Consider the following 14,322-nt stretch of genomic DNA (forward strand, 5'->3'; position numbering starts at 1 on the left):
ATTTAGCCCATCCCAGTGTTCGTGCGTCCGCCTGCCTCGTTGCAGAGCGCTTTGTGTGGAGAAATGTCAACAAGGACTGCCAGCAATGGGCACGCTCCTGCATCGTGTGCCAACGCTGCAAAGTACACAAGCACACTTCACCCCCCCTCGGAGCCTTTTTGATCCCTCCTGGGTGTTTCCAGCATATTCATGTTGACATTGTCGGCCCTCTCCCCCTCTCTAATGGCTTTCGTTATGTCCTCTCATCTATCGACCGAACAACTCACTGGGTCGACGCTGTCCCCCTCCCCAATATTATGGCAGAAACTGTCGCTCGAGCTTTCATCGAATCATGGGTATCACATTTCGGATGTCCAGCTATCATCATGACTATATTTCGGATGTCCAGCTATCATCATGACTGACCAGGGCAGACAATTTGAGTCAGCCCTGTTCAACAAGATTTGTAACATCTGTGGCATCTGGCGCATCCATACCACAGCATATCACCAGCAAAGTAACGGGCTAGTTGAGCGCTGGCACCGCACTTTCAAGGCGGCTCTTTGATGCCATGACTCCCTATGGATGGAGGCCCCTACCCTTGTGCTAATCGGCATTCATGCGATCTATAAGGAAGACCTCAAGGGCACAATAGCCGAGTTCGTATATGGCCAGAACATTGTTCTCCCGGGCGAACTTGTGAGCCCTTCCGCTTCTCTCCCTCAGTCTGACTTACCTTCCTTCGTGGATCGCGTGAGATGCCACTTCATCAACCTCCATATCCCTCTGCCTGCCAGCCACTCCCACCCTAAGGATCACGTCCCAAAATCTCTGGACAATTGCGAATATGTTATGCTCTGAGATGACACTGTCTGTGCTCCTCTCCAACCTCCATATACTGGCCCATACCGAGTTCTCTGGCGCTCAGCCAACACCTATGACATCCAGATTAAAGATTCAGCTGTCACAGTCTCTATCAGCAGACTTAATCCTGCTCAAGTTGAGCCTTCTTCTACCCACCTTCAGGCCACGACCATGCCATTCACTGTTGTGGCTCACAACGCTCCGACCACTCCCTCCAGGTTGGACTTACATACTCAATCGAGTGACCTCCAGCTCCATTCGTCGAGCTCTCCTCCGACCTCGCTCCCCACTCCGGTCTCACGCACTCCATCGAGTGACCCCATGCTCCCCACGTCAAGCTTGCCTACGATCATGCCTGCGCCGCCGGGCCCTTCGCTGTTCCCTTCGACCTCTCCCCCTTCGCCTGCCTCGCCCTGTCAAGGTTTCTCACGCCCCCCCCCCCCCCCATCTTGAACGTGCCCTCGCTCAAGGTGTTTGTGCCTGTTTCTCCGGACATAATCCACGACATCTCTATAATACTACGCGATGATACACTGTTCATCGTGTGTTTCCCTTCATCTGGTGCCCATGATACAACCTCCGTCATTCCCTATCACTTGGTGAAATGTGTTCCCCCCTCGCCCAGCGTTGACCTGGACATACTTCGTGTGTTCGCCACACCCACCGGAGACATCATCATCGTCGCTCCGTTCCTCCCACAAACCGCTGGCTTACCTGTCGCCGCACGACCAGCATGCCCAGTATGACGGCCGGTGCGCTTCAACGACTTCCAGGTTCGGTTGCCGGACCTTCCTTCACAACATCTACCCACACAGCTCCCCAACGACACTGTCGCGTGGACCACCCCTGCCGATGCCATAGTCACACTCCCCCCCCCCCCCCCCCCCCACCTCTGGCCTCTCAAGGGTACTCCATACTGGGGGGGGGGGGGGGGATGTGGCGCCGATGAGGTTGACACCAGTATCGATCTGAGTATTGTCTTTGAACTAAGCTAAACATTATCTTTGTGCAGTTCCGCCATCTAGTTCTTTGTAAGCTTTGCTTGTGTAAAGAGGTGAATAAATGAACTCCTGATAATAAGGTGTTGTTTGGTGTAACTGACCTGAGCATCCACCTCACAACAATCTGAAAAGTCAGCCTCCGAATAGTGCCTCACAATTATCTATTACTGAATTTTAAATTATTTAGTTTGAGAGATAACAAACAACATATGTTGCTCCTGAAACACTAATTTTTGCACTTACAGCTCAAAGCAATAAGTCAATAACTCAAATGCCATGATTTTACCTTCATTTTGAGCTTATTTCTTGGTGAGGTACTATCTTTTCACTACAGGAAATGTATACTTCACCATTTACACATGCTTTCTTAATAGCATTTCTTTTATGTTCTTCACTTCTCACAACACCCTTATTCCTTTTCTTAGGAGAAACATCAAGCACAGTCTCATTTTCCACCATCTTTGTGAATATGTTGGTAATACTAGCTTTCATGCATGGGACAGCAGAAAAGTGGAATGTTTTGGCGATATTAGCACTTACACCTGGGAAAGCAGAAAAGTACCCAAGTCAGTAATGTAGGAACCTTCCTGCAGTGCAGCTTATTTACATATGGTTATATCTAACCCCCCTCCCTGCCAAAAAAGTGACTCGGGTACTTTTCTGCAGTGACACATTCAAATATCAAAATTTATAACTACAAGTTGTGTTTAAGTTTATTGTTCCAAATAAAGAATTGAACATGACAACTGGATGACATAGCAGTAATATAGAATTTATACTATGAATATTTAGCTTTTAATTGTCAATACTAAGGATAAACAGCATATTGCTCTGCCCCATGGTGTCTAGCCTGGGTTCCTATAGTGTGAGGTGTTTTCTGACACTCAAATAAAAATGTGAACACATGGCTTGAATTTTGACTTGAATTTTAATAAACCTTAGAAGTTTTCTGAATAGAACACTTGCCCAAATTGTCCAAAAAAACCATCAAACTGACTGACACTGGCTTAGTAGAACTAACACTAGTTAATGCCAACTGCATGATCTCATGTGTCCAGGTATTTATATATTACAAGACACTTAATTTTTACAATTACTGTTGAATTTACAATTTTCAAAGAGTTATAATCATAGAATTTTACTTCTAATTAATTGAACTGCAGTTTGGAGAACAAAATGGACAGTATACATAGATTGATTACTCACAATAAGAAAAACATTTAGTTACATTTGCAAAATCAAAATATTCACATCTAAAAATTTATTTCTGACACAATTACTGGGTGACCAATTTTGTTAAGAAGGGAAACAGATAGGTTTATACAGTGGGAATTAGTGAAGTTCAGTGGCAGGAGGAACGGGACTTCTGGTCAGGTGAATAGAGGGTTATAAATACAATATCAAATAGGTGTTACGCAGGAGTAGCTTTAATAATGAATAAGAAAACAGGGATTCGAGTAAGCTACTATTAACAGCATAGTGAATGCATTATCACAGCCAAGATAGACACAAAGCCAACACCCACCACAGCAGTACAAGTTTATATGCCAGCTAGCTCTACAGATGATGATGAGATTGAAGTGAGATGAAACAAATTATTCAGATCATTAAGGAGACAAAAATTTAATTGTGATGGGGGAATTTGAATTCAATAGTAGGTAAAGGAAGGAAAGGAAAAATTGTAGGTGGATATGGACTAGGGGAAAGGAATGAAAGAGGAAGCCGCCAGATAGAATTTTGCACAGAGCATAATTTTATCATCGCTGACACGTGGCTTAAGAATCATAAAAGAAGGTTGTAGAAGAGATCAGGAGACACTGGAAGGTTTCAGATTGATTATATAATGGCAAAACAGACATTTTTAAATTGTGAGACAGAGATTTTAAACTGTAATACATTTCTAGGGGAAGATTTGGACTCTAACTACAATTTATTGAATATGAATTGCGGATTAAAACTAAAGAAACTGCAAAAAGATAGGAAATTAAGGAGATGAGACCTGGATGGGTTGAAAGAACCAGGTGCTGTTAGGAGTTTCAGAGGGAGTGTTAGGTAACAGTTGACTAGAGCAGTGGAGGTAACAGTTGACTAGAGCAGTGGAAGGAAATACAGTAGAAGACAAATGGATAGCTTTGAGATATGAAATAGTGAAGGGCACAAAGGAACAAATAGGTAAAAAGACAAGGCCTAGTGGACAACACAGGTGATACTGAATTTAACTAATGAAAGGAGAAAACATAAAAATGCAGTAAATGAAGCAGGCAACAGGGAATACAAATGTCTAACAAACAAGATTGACAGGAATGCAAAATGGGTAAGCCGGAATGGCTAGAAGACAAATGTAAGGTTTTAGAAGTGTATTTCTCTAGAAGAAAATTAGATACTGCCTACAGGAAACTTAAAGAGGCCTTTGGAGAAGAAGGAAGCACAGCTGTGTGAATATGAAGAACTCAGGTGGAAAACCAATCCTAAAAAAGAAGGGAAAGTTGAAAGGTGGAAGGAGTATACAAAGGATCCATACAAGGGAGATGATGTTGAAGGCAATATTATAGATATGGAAGAGCACGTAGATGAAGATGTGATGGAGGTATGGCACTACAAGAAGAATTTGACAGATCACCAAAAACCCTAAGCTGAAACAAGACTCTGGGAGTAGACAACATTCTATCGGAACTATTGACAGCTTTGGGAGAGCCGACCATGATAAAACTCTTCCATCTAGTGTGCAAAGTGTATGAGACAGGCAAAATACCCTCACACTTCAGAGAGAGGTGAAATCCCCTTACACTTCAAGAAGAATGTAATAATTTCAATTCCAAAGAAAGCATGTGCTGAAGGTGTGAATATTACCAAACTTTCAGTTCAACAAGTCGTTGTTGTACAATACTAAAACAAATTCTTTACAAAAGAGTGGAAAAACCATGATAAGTTTGGCAAATATCAGTCTGAATTCCATAGAAATGTAGGAACATGCAAGATGTTTCTTAGAAGATAGGTTAAGGAAAGGAAAACTTATGATTATAGTGTTTGTAGACAAGCTTTTCACAATGTTGATTGGAATACTCTCTTCAATATTGTGCAGGGAGCAGGGGTAAAATACAGAGAGTTAAAGGCTATTTACAACTTGTACAGAATACAGATGGCACTTACATGAGTCAAGAGGTAGGAAAGGGAAGCAGTGGTTGACAGGGTTGTAGCCTATCACTGATATTACTCAACCTGAAAACTGAGCAAGCAAATGAAGAAAACAAAATAAAAATTTGAAGTAGGAATTAATGAAAACTTGGAGGTTTGTTGATGACACTGTTATTCTGTCAAAGACAGCAAAGGACTTGGAAGAGTAGTTGAACAGTATCGAGAGGTCCTGAAAGGAGGATGTAAGATGAAAATCAACAAAAGCAAAACAAGGACAATGGAACACAGACAAATTAAATCAGGTGATGCAGAGAGAATTAGATAATGGAATGAGACATTTAAAGTAGTAGATGAGTTTTGTTATTGGGGCAGCAAAATATTTGATGATGAATGAAGTAGAGAGGATATAAAATGTAGAGTGGAAATGACAAGAAAAACGTATCTCAAGAAGAGAAATTTTTGACATTGAATATAGACTTAAGTGTTATAAAGTCTTTTGTGAAAGTATTTGTATGGAATGTAGTCATGCATGGAAGTGAACATGGAAGATAAATGGCTTAGACAAGAAGAGAATAGAAGATTTTGAAATGTAGTGCTATGGAAGAATGTTGAAGATTAGATGGGTAGATCACATAACTAATGAGAAGGTATTGAGTAGAATTGGGGAGAAAAGAAATACATGGCACAACTTGATTAGAAGAAGGGACTGGCTGACAGGAAACTTTCTGAGACCTCAAGGGATCAACAATTTGGTACTGGAGGGAATTTTGTGTGTGTGTGTGTGTGTGTGTGTGTGTGTGTGTGTGGTTGGAGGATGGGGGGATAAAAATTGTAGAGGGTGATCAAGAGATGAATAAAGTAATCAGATACAGAAGGATGTAAGCTGCAGTAGTTATTTGGAGATGAAGTGGCTTCACAGGGCAGAGTAGCATGGAGAGCTGCATAAACCAGTCTTTGGACTGAAGACTGCAACAGCAACAATAACAACAACAGGAACAACAACATGTATTACATTGTATCATTAAGCAGTTTTCTTTAGTGTAAAAGACATCACCATAATTTATGCCTGAAACAGTTAATACCAGTATATTTACATCACATTCGACTTTAGTTTATATATATTCAATGAAATGTTACATGAACTGCAATCAGTTGTGACATTTTCACAAGGAATCAACATGTATAATCAGACAAAAACATAAACTTCCATATCCAAGAGCATAACTAAGAGTGAATTCTGTAGTATCTTAATTATGGTATCGACGTCCCCTTCATAGCGTAGCGGTAGTGTTACCGCATACCACGCAATGGGCCCGGGTTCGATTCCCAGCAGGTGACTGGGTGTTGTGTGTCCTTCATCATCATTTTCATCATCATTGACTTGCAAGTCACCAAAGTGGCATCAACTAAAAAGGACTTGCAATATGGCAGCCGAACTCTCCCGAATGGGGCCTCCCATCCAACAATGCCATACGATCATTTTTTTAATGGTATCGATCATTCCATATGATGTGTCTTGGTCTGCTACATTACAACACAATATTTAATGTTTCCACACTCTGAATTTACTATTATTGTATCATTTGTTAATGTGACTCTCTGTTTTCCGTTGATATTGGAAGACCTTTAATAACATACCATTTTAGTTTCCAAATTATAATTTTATGATAAGCAACTGCTGCAAACAACCACTGATCAAGTAATGAAGGATGTCCACACTTGGTTCAGTGCAAACCGGTAGGCATTAAATTCAAATAAAACAAATTATATGCAGTTTGAGAAAATATATGTGACAAGGCCATAAAGAAAGTGGCATCAACAAAATTGCTAGGGTTCACGTAGATGAAAACCTTAATTTTAATGACCATGTAATGAAACCTTTGCAGAAACTTAACTCAGCATGTTTTGCTCTTAGAATTGTTGCAAATGTTTGTACTGCATAGGGAACCAGGATGGTACATTTTGGCTATTTTCAGTCTCTTGCTACATACGGAATAATATTTTGGGGTTCCACCACTTGCCGTCTAAAACAAATCTTCCTGTTACAGAAGAGGGCTATCTGAATAATAACACACAGTCATCCACAGACACAATGCAAACCCTTATTCAACAAGCTTAAAGTTCTTCTTGCAGGCTTTCAGACAAATGCATAACTACAATATCCAAAATATCACAGCACTCCATACTCAGTGAACAAATAGAACACATGGACAAAAGCATGTGAACCAATTGGTACAAAACTCTGCAACATTCTGCCAGGCAATATCAGGAAGTTAGAAGATGAAAACATATTTAAAGTAGAATTTAAAGAATTTCTACTTGAAAAATGTTTTCACTCGGTAAATGACTATTTAGGCCAATAAATAATTCTGATAATGTTTATGCTAAGGCAAAACTGAAAACATCGTCTTTCTTCCCCTAAAGTTTCTGTTAATTTTGTATATCTGATGGACAGCTGTTGAGTGTTGTAAAATCTTTATTGAGTTGTTGTAGTGATTATAAGGGCTTCCTGTTTAGGGAAGACAATAGTAAAGCCTTATGGCAAACAGACTATTAGTATACATGTATACAAAATTGTATTACTCTGTCTTGTATGGTCAAGTGTTATTCTTTGTACACTTTTGTATGTATTATTCTTTGCACTACTTAATGTAAAACTTTGTATGTTCCTATGGGTTTAGCGTTGTAGGGTTGCCGAATCCAATGATGCACGCTACACCACGTGTAATAAACACTATTTTTATTTCTCGTAAGCACACATATACAGTTGTTTACATTCTGAATTCTCGGTACACGTCCGTACACTCTCACGCGCGACCACCGACTGGGGCAAAGAGCTTGCCAAAAACAAAGATATTACACGCGACTTGGTCGATAGTCGCCACATTAGCCCCCCCCCCCCCCCCCTAGAGTGTGGAGCACAAACATAAATATTGGGGCATACATGTAAAGGGAACACCCAGGGGGGAGGGAGAGGGTGTTTAATCAGAAACCATACCTTACATTACATTACATTAGTAATTGAAGTCTTCGAGCCAGGGAGGGGGGCGGATGGTCCTGCCTGACCGGGTGAATCCTCGTACAGCAGTTGAGGGATCTGGGGAGGGGATGGTGGGTTGTGAGGGGCCAGGATAGCGGATCTGAATGCCTGTGGCGGTACGTAGGACTTTGACCGTTGATGGGTCAGTACCAACAGGCAAGGGGACAGACTGGAGGAGATGAATGTGAGTTAAGTTGTCACTGGGGAAGCTGGCTTGTTCGTAGAAGATGTACACATTATCCGGCTGCATAACAAAAAACACATTAGAGCTGCAAATAAGATCTGTGTTGACATTCACTACCACTTCCTTATACGGGTTGACAGAATCTCCACACAAGTCATCATCGGTGACATCACACGCTCTGAGGCTGGTCCCTGATACATCACTGAATCCTAACAGGGGAGAGGCGAGGGGCTGCCTGTAGGAGGGTAAGTCATCACACGCATCACTCTGCATAGGAATGTCACATGCACCTGTAGCACTGTCACACGACTGGGAGTGGGGAACGTCACACGTGTGGGAATGGGCGTCGCTCATCCATGGACTGTCGGTAGATGCCTCATGCGAGGTGGGTGCAGCAGGGGATGGGGTCTGACTGGGTGGGGTATCGGGCAGTTCTCCCAGAGTCCATGCAGGTTTGAGGCGGCAGACGGATACCGTTTGAGGCGTGCTGTTAATGAGCACTTCGAACGTGTTGGTACGCCGTGATATGACTCTGTGCGGGCCCGTATATGGAGGTCTGAGTGCCGGTCGGATGGTGTCATCACGCACCATGACATGAGTGCACGACGCCAAGTCCTTATGCAGAAATACGGGAGGGGGCGTGTGTGGTCGAGGAGGCGGCACGCGGATGTTAGCAATTAGCTCCTTGACCTGCCCGACGAATGTCGAGTCGCAGATTTGATCTGGAGGAAGTGAAGGCTCGACTAACTCTGCTGGTAGTGTGAGGGGTTCTCCATACAGTAACTCTGCCAGGGATGCGCCAAGGTCCTCTTTGTACGCGGCCCGAACGCCTAACATTACCCATGGTAAGGCATCGGCCCACTCACCTCCGTGGCACATCAGGGAAGCTTTAAGCGTTCGGTGCCAGCGTTCCACAAGCCCATTGCTCTGGGGGTGGTATGCTGTAGTCCTAAATCATTTCACCCCACACAGTTCACAAAGCTGTCGGAAGAGGGCAGACTCGAACTGGCGGCCCTGGTCGGTGGTGACAGAGACTGGGCAGCCGAAGCGCGAGATCCACATTAACAGCAGGGCTCGGGCCACTGCATCGGCTGTGATAGTAGTGAGAGGAATTACCTCTACCCAGCGGGTAAACCTGTCAATTGCGGACAGTATGTAACGGAAGGGGCCTGAGGGGGGTAAGGGCCCGACGATATCGATGTGTATGTGCTGGAATCTTCTTTTTGCCACATCGAACGTACCCATGGGGGGCTGTGCATGACGTCCCACTTTTGCGCGCTGACAAGCCACACATGCTCGTGCCCAACTGCGACACTGTTTTATCACCCCGGGCCAAACAAAACGTTCAGATACCAGACGTGCGGAGGCGCGAATGCCAGGGTGTGCCAAGTCGTGGATACTATTAAATATGTCCCGGCGGAGAGGTGCAGGAATCACCGGGCGTATGCGTCCTGTTGAAATGTCGCACCAGATGGGTGATGAAAACCCAGGAAGTGTCCGTAACTCTAGTTTGAGTCCTGTTTTGATATCGGAACGCAATGCTGCGAGTTCAGTATCCTCTGTCTGCAATTTAGGGAGCTCACTGAGGTCCAGTTGTGAAGATAAAACCGACACCCGAGACAGAAAATCAGCGACGACATTGTCTGCGCCTCTGACGTAACGTATGTCATTCATAAACTGACATATAAGGTCCATATGCCTAAAACGTCTCGGGGATGAGTCCTTACCTGGGTTACGGAAAGCGTAAACCAATGGCTCATGGTCGGTAAATACCACGAGATGGCGACCTTCGATATCGTCTTGGAAATATTTGATAGCAGCGTAAATAGCAAACAGTTCCCGGTCGAAGGTCGACCATTTATGTTGGGAAGCGGTCAGTTTGTGGGAGAAAAATCTGAGCGGCTGTACAACAGAACCCACGGATTGCTGAAGTACTGCCCCCACTGCTGTATCACTTGCATCTGTAGTAAGCGAGATGGGAGCATCAGGAATGGGGTGAGCAAGCGTAACAGCTGGCTGTAAGGCTGACTTTAGATTATCAAATGCGCGACGCATATCTGGAGTCCTCGTGACCGCCCCAGACCCTGATGTGTTTTTCCTGCGAGGGCATCCGTCAGTGGGGCTTGTATGTCGGCGGCGCGGGGAATATGTTTACGGTAGTAATTTACCGTTCCAAGGAAGCGGCGGAGGCCCTGAAAATCTTTGGGCAAAGGCACCGTACTAATGGCCTCCACCCGTTCAGTTAGGGGGCGGATGCCGTCACCAGAAACTCTGTGGCCCAGAAAAGTGACACTGGTGCGGCGGAGTTGTAACTTAGTATTGTTCACTGCGATACCGTTTGCTTTTAATAGTTGGAACACTGTATTTAAATGTTGTTCATGTTCCTCGAGGGAGGAAGAAAAAATTAACAAGTCGTCCAGGTACGCATATGCAAAGTCCAGTAGGAGAGGAGTTACTGTGGCGGTTGCCAGGCGGCGTTGGCTCCGCGCGCATGCGTGGAGCGAGTCGTGCGCACTCTGTGCTGCAGGATGGGAACTGCCGCGCAGGTGTGCCAACCCCTGAGGCCTGAGGGCACCCTGGGGGGGTATGCGGGGGGGGGGGGGCAGAATGTTGTAAACCTGGTCTGCGATCTTCAGTTTGACATCTAGTGGGGCCGAAGTTACATGTAGAAGGTGAAGTTGAACTTGCGGGGGAAGTTTCAGCAACCAGATGGTCCAAAGTGTAATGTCCGGCATGTGATGCGTGTCAATCATAGCGCGGAGATGACGCCAGAGTTGCGACGGGGACCTGGATCCCAGCGATTCCTGACTGATGAGGTGGATAGCTTCCTCTGTCGATGTGGATAGTCGCTCGAGGATGGTGCGTCGGGCGAACGCATATTTGTCCGTAGCGGGGGGCGAAGCCACAATGTCGCAGATCAGATCCAGTTCGTCATGTAGGTGACACAGTAAGCATAGGAACTTCGAATTGTCGTCGGCGACGCCGTGTAGCTGCAGGACGTGGTCGACCAAGGCAAACCATGTGCGTGGGTGATCCTTGCGAAGGGGTGGTAGCTTCGGCCAACGGGTGGGAAAGTCTTGACATAAATGTTTATCGGAAACTGTCTCTCCCTGTCCATAGTTCTGCAACGTAATTGTCTCGGGTGCAGTAGCGGTGCACCAGCTTCCGCCACTGTCAGTGGCACGCGGCACGGTAGGCGCGGCTGGCTCGACCTTGGTCGAGAAATCAACGAATCGAGCGGTCGACGGAGTAACGCCGACGGGCGTAGAATGGACCGGCACGGTAGAATCGACCGTAGTCGACCGATGTGCGGCGAACGACGGAATACAGTTTCCGGGCCCCTCCCCTACAGGTGCATTAAAATAGTTAAAATCACCTAATGTTTGTGGAACACACGCGGCAGGAACGGCGTGTGCCGTCGGAAACACTCGTAAAGCAGACGCTGGTGGTGTAGGGGGGGTTGGTGCAAAATCCGGAGTTCCGGCAGAAATATGAACTCTCCTGTCTTGAGCGTCCGGCTCGATTTGTACAGTCACTGATTCGGGTGGAAAATTCACACTTGCACTTGGGAAACCTGTAAACATAGTCACTGGGGTTTGAGCACATTGTGTCGGCTGTTGAGCACTCGGAACACGTGGAAAGTTCGTATTGGACGTAATACGTTCATATTCAAAGTTTTGTGCGCGGAAAACGTTCTGATGGTACGGAACACTGTCACACGACGGCTGACTCATGTACGCTAACGGAAAGTTATTGTTCGTACCTGACGCCGGCACACGTGGCTGTGGAATTGTATAAACACTGTCCTGTTGAGTACAGCTAGTCGATGTGTTCGGAAACTGCGTAGAACTATTGCGGACGCCCGGTGGATAATTGTAAAACCATGCCGAAGCGTCCGTTGGAACACTTAGTTGGCACGTGTTCGGTGTAGCAGGCGGCAAGCGATCCATTGTGTACTGCTCGACGGTATAAGATTTCGTTGTAGCACTCGCGAACAAAATTCGGGGTCACCAGTATGGGTTTAGCGTTGTAGGGTTGCCGAATCCAATGATGCACGCTACACCACGTGTAATAAACACTATTTTTATTTCTCGTAAGCACACATATACAGTTGTTTACATTCTGAATTCTCGGTACACGTCCGTACACTTTCACGCGCGACCACCGACTGGGGCAAAGAGCTTGCCAAAAACAAAGATATTATACGCGACTTGGTCGATAGTCGGCATCAACTAAAAAGGACTTGCAATATGGCAGCCGAACTCTCCCGAATGGGGCCTCCCATCCAACAATGCCATACGATCATTTTTTTAATGGTATCGATCATTCCATATGATGTGTCTTGGTCTGCTACATTACAACACAATATTTAATGTTTCCACACTCTGAATTTACTATTATTGTATCATTTGTTAATGTGACTCTCTGTTTTCCGTTGATATTGGAAGACCTTTAATAACATACCATTTTAGTTTCCAAATTATAATTTTATGATAAGCAACTGCTGCAAACAACTACTGATCAAGTAATGAAGGATGTCCACACTTGGTTCAGTGCAAACCGGTAGGCATTAAATTCAAATAAAACAAATTATATGCAGTTTGAGAAAATATATGTGACAAGGCCATAAAGAAAGTGGCATCAACAAAATTGCTAGGGTTCACGTAGATGAAAACCTTAATTTTAATGACCATGTAATGAAACCTTTGCAGAAACTTAACTCAGCATGTTTTGCTCTTAGAATTGTTGCAAATGTTTGTACTGCATAGGGAACCAGGATGGCACATTTTGGCTATTTTCAGTCTCTTGCTACATACGGAATAATATTTTGGGGTTCCACCACTTGCCGTCTAAAACAAATCTTCCTGTTACAGAAGAGGGCTATCTGAATAATAACACACAGTCATCCACAGACACAATGCAAACCTTTATTCAACAAGCTTAAAGTTCTTCTTGCAGGCTTTCAGACAAATGCATAACTACAATATCCAAAATATCACAGCACTCCATACTCAGTGAACAAATAGAACACATGGACAAAAGCATGTGAACCAATTGGTACAAAACTCTGCAACATTCTGCCAGGCAATATCAGGAAGTTAGAAGATGAAAACATATTTAAAGTAGAATTTAAAGAATTTCTACTTGAAAAATGTTTTCACTCGGTAAATGACTATTTAGGCCAATAAATAATTCTGATAATGTTTATGCTAAGGCAAAACTGAAAACATCGTCTTTCTTCCCCTAAAGTTTCTGTTAATTTTGTATATCTGATGGACAGCTGTTGAGTGTTGTAAAATCTTTATTGAGTTGTTGTAGTGATTATAAGGGCTTCCTGTTTAGGGAAGACAAAAGTAAAGCCTTAGGGCAAACAGACTATTAGTATACATGTATACAAAATTGTATTACTCTGTCTTGTATGGTCAAGTGTTATTCTTTGTACACTTTTGTATGTATTATTCTTTGCACTACTTAATGTAAAACTTTGTATGTTCCTTTCCCATAAATTTACATGTACTTTTGTACAACACCCATACAATATTTATTGTCTATGGGTGGATAAATAAATAAAATAAAATAAAATAAATCTACATTCTACACACTTGGGAAGATCATAGAAAATACCAAAAGAGTAATTTTTATTGTTTAGTTCTACCAGAAAGGAGTTAGTGAAATAATATACGACTCCACCATATAATTTATTATCAGGCAGAAGGTTCAGTACATTCTGTTGTAAGCTACTTTCTCAAAAGATTTTGAGAACATGAAAGGAGAGGTATTAGTCTATAACTGGAGGTCTGTTAGTTATTTCTGCTTTTGTGTAGCGGTGTTAATACTGCGTATTTCATTCTTTCCTGTAATATACCTTGACTCATCGATTCAGTAGAAACATAACTCAAGGGTGGCACTACCAAGTCAGCACAAGATTTTAGTATTTTGGCTTGTCACCATAACCATTACTTTTTAGTGACATAATGATTTTTGTGCTCTTTGTAGTAGACGAGTTGAATAAACAGATGTCATTTGGTTGAGTGTGCATTGCCTGACACTTCTTGGCAAATGCATTGCCCATCTGAACTCAATTTGTGAATGAAAGACTCTGTAAAAACTTTTGTTAC

Source organism: Schistocerca americana, chromosome 1, assembly GCF_021461395.2.
Source record: "Schistocerca americana isolate TAMUIC-IGC-003095 chromosome 1, iqSchAmer2.1, whole genome shotgun sequence".
Classification (NCBI taxonomy): Eukaryota; Metazoa; Arthropoda; class Insecta; order Orthoptera; family Acrididae; genus Schistocerca; species Schistocerca americana.